This window comes from Bubalus kerabau, chromosome 4 (genome assembly GCF_029407905.1).
Source record: "Bubalus kerabau isolate K-KA32 ecotype Philippines breed swamp buffalo chromosome 4, PCC_UOA_SB_1v2, whole genome shotgun sequence".
Lineage (NCBI taxonomy): Eukaryota > Metazoa > Chordata > Mammalia > Artiodactyla > Bovidae > Bubalus > Bubalus kerabau.
The window spans coordinates 100349617-100370059 of record NC_073627.1 but is presented as its reverse complement, the minus strand read 5'-3'; the positions used below and the strand labels follow the sequence as shown (position 1 = coordinate 100370059).

At 38.8% G+C, this 20443-nt stretch overlaps 1 long non-coding RNA gene and 1 other non-coding gene across 4 annotated transcripts in view; one reads left to right on the top strand and one right to left on the bottom strand.

Annotated features, from left to right (window-relative positions):
- The window catches only part of LOC129650016 (uncharacterized), a 421016-nt gene that overhangs the window by 312701 nt on the left and 87872 nt on the right, over nucleotides 1-20443 (bottom strand). The gene's annotated exons all lie outside the window — the stretch shown is intronic.
- Nucleotides 7646-7717, top strand: TRNAR-GCG (transfer RNA arginine (anticodon GCG)). The gene has a single exon. It is a non-coding gene; the product is annotated as a tRNA-Arg (tRNA).

Below are 20443 nucleotides of genomic sequence, written 5' to 3'. Positions count from 1 at the left end.
TCTCATTTTAATTTTAAAAGGAAGCATTTCTTGAATACTATAGTAGAGCTCATTGCTTGCTTCCATTGCTTACAAACACAACTACCAAACCATGTAACACCCCCTTGTCTCCTGAAACATATAACATAATCCTTGAAGCTATATGGCAGGTAGAAGCTAGTGGGCCTTAAGGAGACTGGAGTCTGGTAGGCCTCTAAGAGGCTGTCCAGAATGCAAAGAAAACACTGTTGGTACCTGGAGTAATGGAGACCTTTATAATACAGTGGCAGGAAGTTTAGCAAAACTGTTATTTAAAAATAGCAAAATGTGCCTAAAAACCCAACATATAGCTAAGTGTATTTCTAGGCAGAGTGTTGAAGGCAATGTCTGACTTCTACCTACCTACCTATAATAGATCAACTAAAGAACTAAGTATCCATTTATTGAATGGAAATTAGAAATTACTGAACTGAAAAGCAAGGACCCAGACCAATCATTTCAGGCAATAAACTGTCATGTAAGTAAGAATGGGACAAGATGAGATTATAAATTTATATGTGAAACCTAGCAAAGATCTAAGGTGTGCTTCATAGATGCTTTGCATGAACAACTCAGGATTTTCTTCCTGAATTTTTATGTTTATAGAAATGGTTGCTGTGCAATTTTTTCTGAAGATTTTACATTTTTAGAGAAGTTTCAGGTTTACAGCAAAAGTGAAGGAAAGGTACAGAGATTTCCTATATATCCACTGACTCTGCGAAGGCATTGCCTCCCTCATTATCAATCTCACTCAGTAGAATGGAGCCCTTATTGGAACTGATGAACCTATGCTAACACATAACCACCGTAAGTGCAGCCTGAAAATTTTAAGGACACATCTCACAGAAAACCTCAATACATGTAGGGCTTCAAAGGAGAGTATTCCTTTAGTAGCCTCAAAGGGGAAGGGGGGTGCTCTGGATATGTTACTTGGATGATAGAACGGACTTTGTAGCTTTAATGATTTTGAGATGCGGAGCTTATCCTATATTATCTGGATGAAGTTAATGTAATCAAGAGTCCTTAGAAGAGGAGTCAGAATTAGAGATAAAATGATGAAAGCAGAGTTTTCACTGACCTAAAGCTACAGGCAAAGGAGTATGGGCAGCCCCTAGAAAAGAAAAGGAAATGGAAACAGATTTGTGGATATGAATTTTGTCTAATGAAGTGGATTATAATTGATACATTATAAAAACACATTTTTCAAAATGATTTCAAAATAAAAAGAATATATTGCAAAATGAAAGCAGGATTTTGGACTTTTGAACTACTATGGGCAAGAAATAAGCTGAGTTCCTTATTTATATGTATCAGTCACTCCTAATGGAAAAATAATAAAGTCCAAGGGATATATAGCCAAAAGATGCCAAAGGACAACTCCAGAGAGCAAGACTGAGCTCTAAGAAACTGACAACACTGTCCAGCAGTGTGTCAGAAGTGCCTCTTACAGCAAGTGCTGTGGTTCTACAGTTTTCTCTATTTGAAAATTATTGCCTTTACTGGGTATCTTAGTCTTTTTGATTCACAAGTGTTCTGACCAACGAGAATGATACTCAAAGAGCCGTATATTAGGAATTGCATAAAATAGTTTTACTGACACAGAGCTATCAATTCTTTGGCGCTCAGCTTTCTTCACAGTCCAACTCTCACATCCATACATGACCACTGGAAAAACCATAGCCTTGACTAGACGGACCTTTGTTGGCAAAGTAATGTCTCTGCTTTTCAATATGCTATCTAGGTCAGTCATAACTTTTCTTGCAAGGAGTAAGCGTCTTTTAATTTCATGGCTGCAGTCACCATCTGCAGTAATTTTGGAACACCAAAAAATAAAGTCTGACACTGTTTCCCCATCTATTTCCCATGAAGTGATGGGACCAGATGCCATGATCTTCGTTTTCTGAATGTTGAGCTTTAAGCCAACTTGTTCACTCTCCATTTTCACTTGCATCGAGAGGCTTTTTAGTTCCTCTTCACTTTCTGCCATAAGAGTGGTGTCATCTGCATATCTGAGGTTATTGATATTTCTCCCGGCTATCTTGATTCCAATTTGTGCTTCTTACAGTCCAGCGTTTCTCATGATGTACTCTGCATATAATTTAAATAATCAGGGTGACAATATACAGCCTTGGTGTACTCCTTTCCCTATTTGGAACCAGTCTGTTGTTCCATGTCCAGATCTAACTGTTGCTTCCTGACCTGCATACAGGTTTCTCAAGAGGCAGGTCAGGTGGTCTGGTATTCCCATCTCTTTCAGAATTTCCCACAGTTTCTTGTGATCCACACAGTCAAAGGCTTTGGCATAGTCAATAAAGCAGGAATAGATGTTTTTCTGGAACTCTCTTGCTTTTTCGATGATCCAGCAGATGTTGGCAATTTGATCTCTAGCTCCTCTGCCTTTTCTAAAACCAGCTTGAACTTCTGGAAGTTCACGGTTCACATATTGCTGAAGCCTGGCTTGGAGAATTTTGAGCATTACTTTACTAGTGTGTGAGATGAATACAATTGTGCAGTAGTTTGAGCATTCTTTGGCATTGCCTTTCTTTGGGATTGGAATGAAAACTGACCTTTTCCAGTCCTGTGGCCACTGCTGAGTTTTCCAAATTTGTTGGCATATTGAGTGCAGCACTTTCACAGCATCATCTTTCAGGATTTGAACTAGCTCAACTGGAATTCCATCACCTCCACTAGCTTTGTTTGTAGTGATACTTTCTAAGGCTCACTTGACTTCACATTCCATGATGTGAAGACCTGAGTTGGACTGTGAAGAAAGCTGAGCACCAAAGAATTGATGCTTTTGAACTGTGGTGTTGGAGAAGACTCTTGAGAGTCCCTTGGACTGCAAGGAGATCCAACCAGTCCATTCTGAAGGAGATCAGCCCTGGGATTTCCTTGGAATGATGCTAAAGCTCAAACTCCAGTACTTTGGCCACCTCATGCGAAGAGTTGACTCATTGGAAAAGACTCTGATGGTGGGAGGGGTTGGGGGCAGGAGGAGAAAGGGACGGCAGAGGATGAGATGGTTGGATGGCATCACTGACTTGATGGACGTGAGTCTGAGTGAACTCCGGGAGTTGGTGGACAGGGAGTCCTGGTGTGCTGTGATTCATGGGGTGGCAAAGAGTCGGACACAACTGAGCGACTGAACTGAACACAGAGTTATAGTTTAAATAAAAGATCTGTAATTGCTGCTGTAAAAACACAGGGGGGGAGAGAGGAGTCTTGGAGAAGGAAGTGCCAATGTGAGGGATATAAATTGTGGCCAGAGAACTGAGTGGCATGATGTAACAACATTGCGTGTTGTAGAGACAATTCTCCAAGGTGACCCTGACAGTTCTCCCATTGAAAACAGGGGTGTATATTCCTTGCCCTTTGAATCTAGGCAAACTTGTCACATTCATGTACCAATCCAGTGAGGGAGTGATACTGATTGACTTTTGTGGCTAGGTGAGAAAAGGCACACAGCCTCTACTTTGTTTGTTGGAATATAAGCTGGAATCTAAGTCACCATGTAAGGTGCCCAGCAGCCCTGAGCTACCAGGCTTCAAGGAAGCCCAAATGAGCCCATATGGAGACGCCACACTGGCAAACCTGTAGACCAACTGACCAGAGGGAGGCCTGCCCAGCACTCAGTTGCTCTAGCTCCTCTAACTTGAATCCACACACTGTATTCAAGCACATCCCAAATATCTGATCCACAAAACCAGTGAGATAACCAAGAGATGACCAAACAAGTCCCTTCTCTTAAACCCTGAAAACAAAAAAAAACACTGGATTCAGTTATTTACATATTGGTGGTAACTTAGTTCTTAGACTTTTACCTTTCTCTAGTAAGTCTTCCCTGAATATTATAGCTGACCTGGGTGTTCACTCCACCTCATCTACCAACATCAAACAAGTTTTTCCTCAAGATTACTGTACTAAGTATTATTTACACACCTTTCAGTTTTTCCTACTGAGACAGGAAATCCTCAAGGGAAAAAAACCTGAGGAATTCATGTCTCCTGCAATGAAAAGCACAAAGGACACATAATTGGTGATGAGTGTAAGCCATCACTGTTATGTGAATGAAAGATATTTATTTGAAAAATCTTAATTTTGTACAACAAAAAGAGGGTCTTGTTCCCTTTAAGTGATATGCACCCTTACAACACAAGCAGAAGAGCAGTTTGTTTGTTTAACACTATTAGACCTTTAGTATAATTCTTAGTTCCACAGAACAGTGACCTGAGAGGTTAAATTCATATGAGAAAGTGTAATATTTGATACATAATATCATATGTTGTGATGACTAGACATTTGGAAGGAACAAGAAGTTGACCTTATGGTAAACCCTGTGGTAGAGGGGCAGAACAAGGTTAGCTGTTCAGCTTCCTGCAGGAGAGCAGGAGGGTAGGACAACAAGGTGACCGCATCTGAGTACTGACCTTACAAGTATACTGAGTCAAACCCAAAGACTCAGCTGGTGGTACACGTGGTGGTACTAAAATGGTTTCTTAAGAGATGTAGCTTCTACCACCTCAAAAACATTTCTTGGAAAATAGAAAAATAAGGAAAATGTAAGTGCTCCCTACAGGACTAGAAAGTTTTACTAGTAGAGGAAGGTAAAGGAGACGATACTTTTGAAATGTCCCTAAGTACCATCACTCAATTGACAATATTTTATGGAACATCTACTCTGTTGTCTGAGGGAGTATGGCTATAGAGGCAAATGAGACATATATGCCCCATAGTTCATGGAGGTGTAATTCTAATAGAACAAGACAAACTTACAAGAAACTAATAAAATAGGATAAATTCAGATGACATAAGTGCTATAAATGAAAATGACAACTGGCAAAGGGTAAGACAATGGTTGGGGGAAACGTATACCCTAGCTGGGAAGGCTAGGGGTGAAGGAGTAAACAGGTTGCTTACCTGCCCCATCCACTCCCTGTACTCTCAGGTTCTAATGGAAGATCCCATATCTTGCCACGTACTTACATTCCCATACCCCCACAGGAGAAGGGGAGGGCATGAACACTGCTCAGAGGCACTCTGGAGACATCCGTTGGGTGACAAATCACTCACAATTGAAACATGGATGCTTCCAAGAAAGATTCTCCTGTTTGATGAAGAGAGTCTCATGAAGAAAGTCCTTGATCATTGTTCTGTGACCACAAGATGCACAGAGCTACTGTGGTCATTTTGTCATGTGATGGGGAAAGCAATGAATATTGCAAAACAGCCACCCCCAGGTCTTGATTTCATTGTGCCAAAACTGAATCTTGGATCACTGACATCAGTACATCTCTTGTAGGAGAGAGATACTCATTGTTTAAACCACATTTAAAATGCTTGTAACCTGAAATATGCTAATGTATTAGTTTGTTAGGGCTGCCATAAAAAAGCACCACGAAGCTTCAACAACATAAAATTGTCTCAGTGTTCTGGAAACTCTAAGTATGAAATCAAGGTGTCTTAAAGATTGGTTCTTTCTGAGGGCTGTGAGGGGAAAAATCTGTTTCAGGTCTTTGATTTAAGATACCCATTTGTCCTCTCTGTCTTCCATCTTCTTTCTTTTATGGGTAATTCTATGTTTAAATCTTCTCTTTTTATAAAAACACCAGTTACATTGAATTCGGGTCTGCTTCTAGTGACCTCATTTTAACTTCATTATCTCTGCAAAGACACTCTCTTTAAAAGTCACATTTCTAGGTACAGAGAATAAGGACTTCAGCATATGAATTTTGAAGAGACACAATTTAACTCATAAACCTAATACATACATAAGTTTTCACTGAGGCAGAAAGAAGAGGAATGCAGAAGCAGCAGATTTGCATCACACATTTGGGTGAGGACTATCATGAACCCAGAGAAATACAAATGCCAAGGCTCTGCATTGGTGATTGAGTAAAAGTTCAGTTGCATATGTGTACTAGTGATTGACCTATTGCTTCCCAGACCCAAATGTATATTCCATTGCCTATTCTGATAACTGAACTGAACTCTGAATACTTCTCCTTTGCCAGTTGGTACACTGCTGATTTTGCTTTGTCAGTAGAGGGTACTGGAAGCACCTGGCAGGATGCAGAGCTTCTCTTTTTACATCCAGTGTTCTCTTCTCATCAAGTTGCTACATGGTATAGGGTCTCTGCAGGGTCACGTTCCTGAAGTGGGTTAAGTCTCTGCCCTACTGTCGACAGTCTCCTAAGGACCCCCAAAATGTGAATTAACTGCAATTCTGGACTCGGTAACATGAATATATTCTCTCAATGAGACCTGGATCTCAATCCTAGGGGTTGAGTTATTTTAGACTGGATTCTTTCTTGGATGTTCTATTTCATCCCTAAAGGCAGTGACTACTCTATATACGCTATTCCTGAATTCTTTAGAGTTATATGTTCCCACTAGGTAATCACCATTACTATTATCTTGTTATGATCAATCATTTTTATATTAAATTTGTCCTGCTGAAATTCTGTGTGATGACTGCCTCCTGATGGGGCCCTGACTCACCCAGTATGACAGAAATTATCCACAACATCATCACAAGAAGTAGAAAGGATCACACTCTAGGATAGGGCTCAAAGAATGACTCCCAGAATAATGCTGTGGACTATCCCACAGAGAAGCAACTTTCATTGCCTAGCGAAGAGTAATTAGGAAGCTGCTAATGCATTTTCCAGGAACATTTCTGCTTAGCTTCATCCCAAGGGATAGGAAGCAGATCATGTCTCAAAAAAAAAAAAAAAATACTGTGTTTTTTTAGGTGGCCAAAGTAATACATTTCCTTGGTGGCCCAGACAGTAAAGAATCTGCCTGCAATGCCAGAGACCTTGGTTTGATCCCTGGGTCAGGGAGATTCCCTGGAGAAGGGAATGGCTACACACAGCAGTATTCTTGCCTGGAGAATTCCATGAACAGCGGAGCCTAGTGGGCTCCATGGGGGCTCCATGGGGTTGCAAAGAGTTGGACACAAATGAGTGACTCTTTCACTTTTCACAAAAGTAACACACGCCTTGAACACTGCTGATACTCCTTCCCCTTGTGTCACTTAACTCCAAATGTGAGTGTTACATGAGAACATCTGAGCAGTTGAATCTAAAAAACAGTGAGCTTTTGGACATCACATCTGTATTACCAGGCAGTAAGTAGTAGAAAGGAAAAAGATTAATTGGAAATGCCAGCTGATTGTGTTCCTGCCCAGAAACTTCCAGGGCAGTCAGTGTCTTTGATTACATCTCACTGACTGGGCCACATGGCCATGACTTGTCCAGCTGCTGGAAAAAGAAAGTGTGGAGGGAGTACAGTCACCAACCAATGGTATATGCCCTCCTGTATGTGTCCTGCTCTCTTCTCCAAAGCAACCCTAACTAAGCTTTCGCAGTAGTGTGGGGACTGGGATGAGGTAAATTTTGCATGAAAAAGGTCATACATTCTCCATTATGTTAGACGTTTGGGTCTTAAAAAATAAAGTGAAATTGTTAATCACTCAGTCATGTCCAACTCTTTGGGACCCCATGGACTGTATCTCATCAGGCTTCTCTGTCCAATGGGATTCTCCAGGCAAGAATACTGGTTTGGGTAGCCATTCCCTTCTCCAGTGGATCCTCCCGATCCAGGGATTGAACCCACGTCTCCTGCTTCCCTGGTGGCTCAGAGGATAAAGCATCTGCCTGCGATGCAGGAGACCCAGGTTTGATCCCTGGGTTGGGAAGATCCCCTGGAGAAGGAAATGGCAACCCACTCCAGTATTCTTGCCTGGAGAATCCCATGGACAGAGGAGCCTGGCGGGCTACAGTCCACGGGATCGCAAAAAGCCGGACATTTTACTCCTGCACTATAAGGCATATTCTTTATCATCTGAGCCACCAGGGAAGCCCCCTCCAGACCAAAACAAACAAACAAATAACAAAGAGATAATGCTTAGATTTAAAGTACTGCTTAGATTTAAAGTAATAAATGGCATCAGGAAAACATTTAGCTTTTTAAGCAGAGACACAGTTTCCTGTGAGGATTGTGAGCTATTTGTCACTTAGCATATAGAGAAAGCAATTACTAATACATAGGCTTTTATTTCTTCTTTCATATAAATGCTATTGTACCTGGTTCTTCAGCTTTTCAGCTTAATAATATATACAACCTTACTTTCTTGACAACACAGTCACACTTACATAATTATCTTAGAAGACTGATACAGACCTACTTATCAATTAGATTTTGATGGTCATTTATAAAGAAACTTTTCTATTGAGACTTCTTAACACAGGTCACTGGTCAAATATACAGTAATACATATTTTAAGGAAAGAAAAAATTAGATGTTTCAATAACTGTGTGTTTGGCTTTGTGTCACAGGCACATGAAACCTACATGAAAGGCTAAATACTAAGTACATATGACTGGAAAAGTTAATAGCTTTTGAGTCACACATTTACATTTTCATTAATGTATAATATACATAACTCCAGTTCTTTTTCACTAGGCAAGAGTTAAAAGGTCTGTAAATTTAGTTAAAAATTAAAAGATTTACCACATAATTTTATAGTTTATTACCAACTTCTAAAGCTAGATGGAAAATAAAAATGACCTTTTTATCTCTATCTTATCAGATATAATAGATTGAGAGGAGACTAAACTGAAATTTACTTTTAAGCACCTTTATTTATATATTGATTCATATAATAAGCATTTATGGAGTGACTACCATGTACTAGATGCTGTACATAAACAAGTAAATAAATAAAATGTATTTTAGGTGACATGGTTAAGTTCAATGGAAAAAAGAAATGAATTAGTAAAAGAGGCATGGAGCAAATGAGAGAGGGATGAATAACTAAATAGTCTTGAAAGGCCTCACTGAGATGACCTTTGAGCTAAAGATGGGGAAGGAGCACATTAAGTTGGCATTTTGGAAGAGGAACAATCATGCATGGGGGTCATAGGGGCAATTTGTGCACAGCAAATGCAAAACCCTGAAATATATGTGCACTTGCTCTGCACCAAGAAGAACAAGAGGTCTCTAGCACAGTGAGCCACAGGGAAGTAGAAGTAAAGGAAGTAGAGGAAGTCAATATATCCAATATAGAAGTGAAATAATGCAGAACACTTTGAGCACTTGTAATGACACTGGTCATTACTCTAAGTGAGATGGGAAGGGACTGAAGTAGTTTGAGCAGAGTTATGACATGATTCCACTGTCTGCTGATCAAAGATAGGCTTTGATAGGGAGTGGGGATGGACAGAGAGACAGAGGAAGTACATTAGGAGGAGACTGTTATAATAATGAAGTGGTTACCATAACCAGGCTAAAGAAAATAGTAGCTTGCCTATGGAAATATCAACAGAGGGGTTGAGAAGGGACACCATATTGGACAAAATTTAACCATAATACTAAGATATAAATATTAGTTTTGAGATATGAGAGGAAAGGAGTCAAGTCTGCTTTAGTCAGAACAAATAGAAGGATTGCTTACATTTGGAAAAACCGGACAAGGGTATTAGATCAGAAATTCAGTATGGGTCTTGATAAACTTGAAGTACTCATTCAACATCCAAGTAGACATGCTGAGCAGGCAGTTGAAGGTAAGAATATGAAGTTCAGGATTGAGTTTCTAGTTAAAGACATACATTTGGGGAATACCAGCATACATACTATATTTAAAGTTAGGAGACTAAATAAGTCACAGCAGATAAGTTTTGAGATTAGATAAGTCACTGCAGGTAGTGTTGGTAATGCCTATTATGTGTCAGTCATTCTGTTAATCCTCACACCAATTTTGCAATGAAACTGAGACTGAGAGATTAAATAAATTTCCACAGTCACATAGCTAATAAGCAGAAGATGTAGTAGTCAGTTCAAGGTGTGCCTGAAATTAACACCTACTCTTTCCTGCAGCATAGACACACTGTATTTCTTGCTCTGAATGTACCACATGTTATCTCCTACCTGGCTGCGGAAAAGTCACTAGTATTTAGGTCTATAAACCACCAACCAGTGATGGTTGACTGAACTGGCTTCTGCTATCCCAACTCACTGAACTCTTGTTCCATTTTTGGAAATGTTAGCATCCTGTCTCTCCAATTCCCTCCAAACATTATCACCCTTGCTTAGAGATAACTTGAAATAATTACCTACTCCTTCACTAAGGGAAACTATCATAATCTAGATATAGATCTTAATACATGGGCAGTATTATTGGAAATTTATAGTGAATAGCAATTTAAAACAGAATTCATCTGACTAAATTGTACAATATCAGTTCTTCCCCAGAGTTTCTACATAATAAGGGTTGAGTAGCAAAGGTATTTGTTTCTATTCATGTATTACTTGTGTTTCTTGCATATATAAAAGAATGTAGATGTATCTGTCTTAATAAATGCACTTATGGAAACATTGCTACTTTGAAATTTTTATCACCACTATTTGAGTTTATAAAAATTTAAGACATAATTATTAGTTTATGCAAAAAAAATATCTTGGTAATATAAAGTAATATAGGAAGTTCATCAAAAGCTTCAGTTCAGTTCACTCACTCAGTCATGTCCGACTCTTTGTGACCCCATGAATCACAGCACGCCAGGCCTCCCTGTCCATCATCAATTCCCGGACTTTACCTGAACTCATGTCCATCGAGTCGGTGATGCCATCCAGTCATCTCATCCTCTGTCCTCCCCTTCTCTTGCCCCCAAGCCGTCCCAGCATCAGGGTCTTTCCAATGAGTCAACTCTTCACAGGACGTGGCCAAAGTATTGGAGTTTCAGCTTTAGCATCAGTCCTTCCAATGAACACCCAGGACTGATCTCCTTTAGAATGTACTGGTTGGATCTCCTTACAGTCCAAGGGACTCTCAAGAGTCTTCTCCAACACCACAGTTCAAAAGCATCGATTTTCTGGGGCTCAGCTTTCTTCACAGTCCAACTCTCACACCCATACATGACCACAGGAAAAACCATAGCCTTGACTAGACAGACCTTTGTTGGCAAAGTAATGTGTCTGCCTTTTATACTGTCTAGGTTGGTCATAACTTTTCTTCCAAGGAGTAAGCGTCTTTTAATTTCATGGCTGCAGTCACCATCTACAGTGATTTTGGAGCCCAGAAAAATAAAGTCTGACACTGTTTCCACTGTTTTTCCATATATTTCCCATGAAATGATGGGACCAGATGCCATGATCTTCGTTTTCTGAATGTTGAGCTTTAAGCCAACTTGTTCACTCTCCATTTTCACTTGCATCGAGAGGCTTTTTAGTTCCTCTTCACTTTCTGCCATAAGGGTGGTATCATCTGCGTATCTGAGGTTATGGGTATTTCTACCGGCAATCTTGATTCCAGCTTGTGCTTCTTCCAGTCCAGCATTTCTCATGATGTACTCTGCGTATAAGTTAAATAAGCAGGGTGACAATATACAGCCTTGATGTACTCCTTTTCCTACGTGGAACCAGTCTGTTGTTCCATGTCCAGTTCTAACTGTTGCTTCCTGACCTGCATAAAGGTTTCTCAAGAGGCAGGTCAGGTGGTCTGGTATTCCCATCTCTTTCAGAATTTTCCACAGTTTACTGTGATCCACACAGTCAAAGGCTTTGGCATAGTCAACAAAGCAGAAATAGATGTTTTTCTGGAACTCTCTTGCTTTTTTGATGATCCAGCGGATGTTGGTAATTTGATCTCTGGTTCCTCTGCCTTCTCTAAAACCAGCTTAAACATTTCAAGTTCATGGTTCACGTATTACTGAGGCCTAGCTTGGAGAATTTTGAGCATTACTTTACTAGCGTGTGAGATGACTGCATTATGTGGTAGTTTGAGCATTCTTTGGCATTGCCTTTCTTCATAAGCTTATAGATATTTAATTATATAGGCATAAATGAAAACATTATGAAAAGATGGGTGATAAATCATGCTTATAAATGTTATTTAAAATGTAAACTTGCATAGAAAGAGTATAATTCTGTATTTCAATTAAAAAAAAAAAGAAAATTATATACCATTGTCGGTAGCTGCTAAACTGGAATAGATTAGTGCATCTTAATATGAGCCATGACATGCAGGGCAACCCAAGACAGACAGGTCATGGTGGAGAGTTCTGACAAAAATGGTCCACTGGAGAAGGGAATGGAAAACCACTTCAGTATTCTTCCCTTGAGAATCCCATGAAGAATATGAAAAGGCAAAAAGAATGGACACTGAATGATGATCTCACCGACTTGGTATGTGCCCAATATGCTACTGGAGATCAGTGGAGAAATAACTTCAGAAAGAATGAAGAGATGGAGCCAAAGCAAAAACAACACCCAGTTGTGGATGTGATGGAAGAAAGTCTGATGCTATAAAAAGCAAGACTGCATAGGGACCTGGAATGTTAGGTCCATGAATCAAGGCAAATTGGAAGTGGTCAAACAGGAGACAGCAAGAGTGAACATTGACATTTTATGAATCAGTGAAATAAAATGGGATGGAATGGGTGAATTTAATTCAGATGACCATTATATCTACTACTGTGGGGAAGAATCCCTTAGAAGAAATGGAGTAGCCATCTTGGTCAAGAAAAGAGTCCATAATGCAGTTCTTGGGTACAATCTCAAAAATGACAGAATGATCTCTGTTCATTTCAAAGGCAAATCATTCAATATCACAGTAATTCAAGTCTATGCCCTGACCAGTAATACTGAAGAAGCTGAAGTTGAACGGTTCTATGAAGACCTACAAGACCTTCTAGAACTAACACCCAAGAAAGATGTCCTTTTCATTACAGGGGACTGGAATGCAAAAGTAGGAAGTCAAGAGATACCTGGAGTAACAGGCAAATCTGGCCTTGGAGTACAAAATGAAGCAGGTCAAAGGCAAATAGAGTTTTGCCAAGAGAACACACTGGTCATACCAAACACCCTCTTACAACAACACAAGAAAGGACTCTACAGATGGACATCACCAGAGGGTCAATACTGAAATTAGACTGATTATATTCTTTGCAACCAAAAATGGAGAAGCTCTATACAGTCAGCAAAAACAAGACAAGGAGCTGACTGTGGCTCAGATCATGAACTCCTTATTGCCAAATTCAGACTTAAATTGAAGAAAGTAGGGAAAACCACTAGACCATTCAGGTATGACCTAAATGAAATCCCTTATGATTATACAGTGGAAGTGAGAAATAGATTTAAGGGACTAGATTTGATAGACAGAGTGCCTGATGAACCATGGATGGAGGTGCATGACATTGAACAGGAGGCAAGGATCAAGACCATCCCCAAGAAAAAGAAATGCAAAAAAGGAAAACTGTTGTCTGAGAAGGCCTAACAAATAGCTGAGAAAAGAAGAGAAGTTAAAGACAAAGGAGAAAAGGAAAAATATACCCATTTGAATGCAGAGTTCCAAAGAATAGCAAGGCGAGATAAAAAAGCCTTCCTCAGTGATCAATGCAAAGAAATAGAGGAAAACAACAGAATGGGAAGGACTAGAGATCACTTCAATGAAATTAGAGATACCAAGGGAATATTTCATGCAAAGATGGGCACAATAAAAAAACAGAAATGGTATGGACCTAACAGAAGCAGAAGATATTAAGAAGAGGTGGCAAGAATGCACAGAAGAGCTATACAAAAAAAAAAAAAAAAAAAAAAAAATCTTCATGACCCAGATAACCACAAATGTGTGATCATACCTAGAGCCAGACATTTTGGAATATGAAGTAAAGTGGGCCTTAGGAAACATCACTGTGAATAAAGCTAGTGGAGGTGATGGAATTCCAGTTGAGCTATTTCAAATCCTACAAGATGGTGTTGTGAAAGGGCTGCACTCAATATGCCAGCAAATTTGGAAAACTCAGCAGTGGCCACAGGACTGGAAAAGGTCAGCATCATTCCAATTCCAAAGAAAGGCAATGCCAAAGAATGCTCAAACCACTGAACAAGTGCACTCATTTCACATACTAGCAAAGTAATGCTCAAAATTCTCCATGCCAGGCTACAACAGTACATGAACTGTGAACTTCCAGAAGTTCAAGCTGGATTTTAAAAAGGCAGAAGAACCAGAGATCAATTCCAAACATCTGCTGGATCATTGAAAAAGCAAGAGAGTTCCAGACAAACATCTACTTTTGCTTTATTTACACTGCCAAAGCTTTTGACTGTGCAGATTACCACAAGCTGTGGAAAATTCTTCAAGAGATGGGAATATCACCTGACCTGCCTCCTGAGAAATCTGTATGCAGGTCAAGAAGTAACTGTTAGAATCAGACATGGAACCGACTGGTTCAAAATTGGGAAAGGAGTAAGACAATCCTGCTAGTATACTGCTTGTATATTGTTACCCTGCTTATTTAACTTATATGCAGAGTACATCATGAGAAATGCTGGGCCAGAGGAAGCACAAGCTGGAATCATGATGGCCGGAAGAAATATCAATAACCTCTAATATACAGTTCATATCACCCTTATGGCAGAAAGTGAAGAAGAACTAAAAAGCCTCTTGATGAAAGTGAAAGAGGAGAGTGAAAAAGTTGGCTTAAAGCTCAACATTCAGAAAACGAAGATCATGGCATCCAGTCCCATCATTTCATGGCAAAGAGATGGGGGAACAGTGGAAACAGTGGCTGACTTTATATTGGGGGGGCTCCAAAATCCCTGTAGATGGTGACTGCAGCCATGAAATTAAAAGATGCTTACTCCTTGGAAGGAAAGTTATGATCAACCTAGACAGCATATTCAAAAGCAGAGACATTACTTTGTCGACAAAGGTCCATCTAGTCAAGGCTATGGTTTTACCAGTGGTCATGTATGGATGTGAGAATTGGACTATAAAGAAACCTGAGTGGTGATAAATTGATGCTTTTGAACTGTGGTGTTGGATAAGACTCTTGAGAGTCCCTTGGACTGCAAGGAGATCCAACCAGTCCATTCTAAAGGATATCTATCAGTCCTGGGTGTTCATTGGAAGGACTGATGCTAAAGCTGAAACTCCAATACTTCGGCCACCTGATGCGAAGAGCTGACTCATTTGAAAAGACCCTGATGTTGGGAAAGATTGAAGGCAGGTGGAGAAGGGGACAACAGAGTATGAGACAGTTTGACGGCATCACCCACTCAATGGACATGAGTTTGAGTATATTCTGGGATTGGGATGGACAGGGAGGCCTGGTGTGCTGCAGTCCATGGGGTTGCAAAGAGACATGACTGAGCGACTGAACTGAACTGAACATTACTGCTAAAAGACTAGAAAGTTTATTATCTTAGTCATTTAAAAGAAATTTTAATGAGGCTTGAAACTTCTAATACAATTCTGAGAATATAAAGAAATCCTATGTTGTTTAGAGAACAAACAAACAAACAAGGAATTAACATTGATACAGTGTTACTAAAGCACAGATTTTGTAAAAATACACCCAGAATATTCTTGAAGTGTAATAGCATACCATAAGCACAATTCACTATACAAAATATTATTTTCCATAGAAAAAATGTATTTATGCCATTTTCCCAAAAATAATACAGAGCCTCAGTTCTAAGCCTAAAGCCCCTTCTATCTGGCAACCACATCTACTCTTTCAATAATTTCTTCCATCTCTGAGGCATTTGTTGTGGCTCCTGAACCCTCCATGCTTTCTTAAGAACTTTATTTCTGTTTTCTGTTGTATTTTTTCTGTTCAGTTTTTCAATATTTTACTTTTTTATGTTTAATTGGAGGATAATTATTTTGCATCACTGTGTTGGTTTCTGCCAGTGACAACTAAAGGGATGGGATGGGGTAGGAGGTGGCAGGGAGGTTCAAAGGGGAGAGGACATTGTATATCCATGACTGATTCATGCTGCTTCTAGCTATTTCAAGCGTCCTTTTCCCTCTTAACTGGATCCTTCTCAATGATTTTAAGCATATTCAATGTTCTTACATTAAAACAACACAAGAAGTTCTGTGATTCAATAGCTCCTTCATCCTGCCCTCTTTTAGCCTGTTTCTTTTTCTTGTCAAATATTTAACATAACTTTCCTCTTCTCTCTACCTCCAAGCTACTAACAATCATCTCTCTGTCGAGCTTCTCCAGTAGCCACCTGGTCGGTTTCTCTCTGTCTCAGTTTTGTTCCCCTCACATCTGTTCTCCATTCTGCCCCAAACAGACCTTTTGAGATGGTGATTCACAGCACATTAACTTCTCACACTGAAATCGTTTCCAGGATTCCTATCAACATACACATTTAGACCAACATTTTTTAAAGTCTCATCAAGACCCTGTGTGATCTCTCTGCTCTCTGTCTTTAATCTTATTCCCACTGATTGCCCTTACCTCTTTTAATGTTCATTTTATTTATACTCAGTGTTACCTCCTGCTATGGTTTTTCCCTTTTTCCATATTAGTTTAGCAGGCTTTCACTCATTCTTCAAACTGCAGCTCAGCACCATTTTCTTTTCTATGAGATTTTTCACTGAATTCAGTCAGTTAAAACCCCTCTGTATTCCCAGCCTCCCTGTCCATTGCCAACTCCCAGAGTTTACTGAAATTCATGTCCATTGAGTTGGTGATGCCATCCAACCATCTCATCCTCTGTCAACCCTTCTCTTCCTGCCTTCAATCTTTCCCAGCATCAGGGTCTTTTCAACTGAGTCAGTTCTTCACATCAGGTGGCTAAAGTATCGGAGTTTCAGCTTCAGCATCAGTCCTTTCAATGAATATTCAGGACTGATTTCCTTTAGGATGGACTGGTTGGACTTCCTTGCAGTCCAAGGGACTCTCAGGAGTCTTATCCAACACCACAGTTCAAAAGCATCAATTCTTTCAGTGCTTAGCTTTCTTTATAGTTCAACTCTCCCATCTATACATGACTACTGGAAAAATCATTGCTTTGACTAGACAGACCTTTGTTGGCAATGTCTCTGCTTTTTAATATGCTGTCTAGGTTGATCATAACTTTTTTTTCCAAGAAGCATCTTTTAATTTCATGACTGCCACCACCATCTTCAGTGATTTTTTAGCCCCCAAAATAAAATCTGTCACTGTTTCCACTGTTTCCCCATCTATTTGCCATGAAGTGATGAGACCAGATGACATGGTCTTAGTTTTCTGAATGTTGAGTTTTAAGCCAAATTTTTCAGTCTTAAATTGAATAGGGAAAACCACTAGATCATTCAGGTCTGGGCTATACAACAGTACGAAATATTTGTTGAATATAGTCATCTATGCTATCCTACTGACTCCTCTATTTCTTTTGTACTTTTTGAGATGTTGCTGTGCTTTTAAGCTTGAAGGGAAAAAAAATGAAGTGCCAAAATTCAATTCTTCCCTTGATCTCTAATCCCTTTAATTTATTTTTTTTCCCTTTAGAATTCTTCTAAGAAAAAGTAAAGCTGAGTTTCCAGATGCACAGAGCATGTGTGTACTTATTTCTCCATTTCATCAAGATGAATACATTGGACTAGGGAACAATTTGGGGTGTTGTCTGGGTATCAGGGGATACAGTGTTAAGAATGAACTTTGTTCTTTTTTCTCTTGAGTACTTGTTACTATCCAAAAGACACAATTAGCCCAAAAATCAAGAAGAGAAGTGGATAGCAATGAACACATGGTATTCTGGATATTACTAGGAAGAGGAAAAAGAAATAGGAAAAAAGAAAACCTTAAATATCAGCCAGTGAAAAGAGGGAAGAATTCCACTAGTATTCCTAAAATGACAAAAATGAGATGGACGCAAAGCAGTAAACTCCAGACTAAAACTTTATATCTAGTTGAATATTTCAATTGAATATTTTTCATTTTTGCAAACTGTTAAGTGAAGGACCTGTAGCAGTGCTAATTTCAATTTAGGACTCATGACATGTAGGTACTTAAAATCTCAGTGATTTATATACTTGCTATTCTTTTTTATAGTTATGATAAATAACTTAAAAATTGAGTCTATCACAATGGTGTTGAATAAGGTCATTTTTCATCTTTAATGGAAAGCTTGTCTTTCTTGAGGTTATGTGGCACATAGGTAGAACCTGAAACTTAAAACATGAATGATGGGTAGCTAAAGGTTCTGTTTGTCACAGTTCGTCTGCTGCAAATGAGATGGCTACACAGCTTAGGGCCCATCCATTTATTTACACAGACAGATTAATTTTTTCCATCTTCTATTTTCTCTTTGGAACCTTAATTTACAAGGAAGGGGACTGAAGTCTTCCCTAAAACACACACATTAAAACACACACACACACACACACACACACACACACAGAATATGTAAGTGTAAAAGTATTTCTTAATTTTTTTTCTTTTCAGAAAAGGGAATATCTACAATGATTGGCAACAGAAGAGGTTAAAAATCATCAGAACATTTATAGTTCTTTAATAAAGAAACTAAAGAATTAGATCAAAGGAATTTATTTTGAAGAGGGTCAGCCTAAGGAGTTGACTTATAGATTATAAAAGAATATTTTAAATGACACATCAGAAAATATAGCCTTTGGGGCATCAACTGAAAAATTAGCAATTTTCATAATTAACAACATTTTCAAATATAATGCAAATCTGACATCAGTTGCCATTTATTTGGATTACAATGAGAAACAATTTTAATAACACATTAGAAAAAATAATTAAGTGAAGATCCATTAACTAAGTGACAATAATAAAATTGATGTGTGAATGTGAACATATTAGTATTTGCAATCTTAAAGCTTTCTGTAATTTCTCATAAATAACCTCTGAATTTATAGTATTTCTCTATGGAGGCTTTAATGATATCCCATCTTCTTTGAAACTGGCTATAATACAAAACTTTTGACTTTTTTCCTTCAAAAACCTTTCTTATACACAAATACCTTTTCAAAGGTGCCTGAGAATTGGAGATAATAATGCCCACTTCTTCAGAATTGTTGCTAAACCTTACAGGTAGAGGAATGAGCTTCTATGCAAACAGTCCACAATTATCTCAGAATTACTGATATGCTATATCAAATTTAAACTAAAGAAAATACATAAAAAGACTCAGTATTTTGAACCTACATATTTCCTACAAGAATTTTAGAAAGGAAATAAGACAAACAGTAGCATATTTTAAAGTAAAAAAGGCATGTTTGAAGGAAAGTTAAATTCTATGGTGAATATTTAAGAAAATGAAAAAATCTATTTGCAAAGTATAATTATTTTATATTTTTCCTCAATAGGAATATATCCATACCTTATTTTAAAATATGAAGATGATACTTTCTAATCTTGTTGAAATATATATAGTATTCCCAATACAGTGGAAGTGAGAAATAGATTTAAGGGACTAGATCTGATAGAGTGCCTGATGAACTATGGACTGAGGTTCATAACATTGTACAGGAGACAGGGATCAAGACCATCCCCATGGAAAAGAAATGCAAAAAAGCAAAATAGCTGTCTGGGGAGGCCTTACAAATAGTTGTGAAAAGACGAGAAGCAAAAAGCAAAGGAGAAAAGGAAAGATATAAGCACCTGAATGCAGATTTCCAAAGAATAGCAAGAAGAGATAAGAGCCTTTGTCAGAGATCAATGTAAAGAAATAGAGGAAAACAACAGAATGGGAAAGACTAGAGATCTCTTCAAGAAAATTAGAGATACCAAGGGAACATTTCATGCAAAGATGGGCTCGATAAAGGACAGAAATGGTAGGGACCTACAGAAGCAGAAGATATTAAGAAAGAGGTGGCAAGAATACACAGAAGAACGGTACAAAAAAGATCTTCAGGATCGAGATAATCATGATGGTGTGATCACTGACCTAGAGCCAGAAATCCTGGAATGTGAAGTCAAGTGGGCCTTAGAAAGTATCACTACAAACAAAGCTGTGGAGGTGATGGAATTCCAGTTGAGCTATTTCAAATCCTGAAAGGTGATGCTGTGAAAGTGCTGCACTCAGTATGTCAGTAAATTTGGAAAACTCAGCAGTGGCCACAGGACTGGAAAAGGTCCGTTTTCATTCCAATCCCAAAGAAAGGCAATGCCAAAGAATGCTCAAAGTACTGCACAATTGCACTCATCTCACACACTAGTAAAGTAATGCTCAAAATTCTCCAAGTCAGGCTTCAGCAATATGTGAACTGTGAACTTCCTGATGTTCAAGCTGGTTTTAGAAAAGGCAGAGGAACTAGAGATCAAATTGCCAACATCCACTGGATCATCGAAAAAGCAAGAGAGTTCCAGAAAAACATCTATTTCTGCTTTATTGACTATGCCAAAGCCTTTGACTGTGTGGATCACAATAAACTGGAAAATTCTGAAAGAGATGGGAATACCAGACCACCTGACCTGCCTCTTGAGGAACCTATATGCTGGTCAGGAAGCAACAGTTAGAACTGGACATGGAACAACAGACTGGTTCTAAATACGAAAAGGCTGTATATTGTCACCCTGCTTATTCAACTTATATGTAGAGTACATCATGAGAAACTCTGGGCCTTAAGAAGCACAAGCTGGAATCAAATTTTCCTGGAGAAATATCAATAACCTCA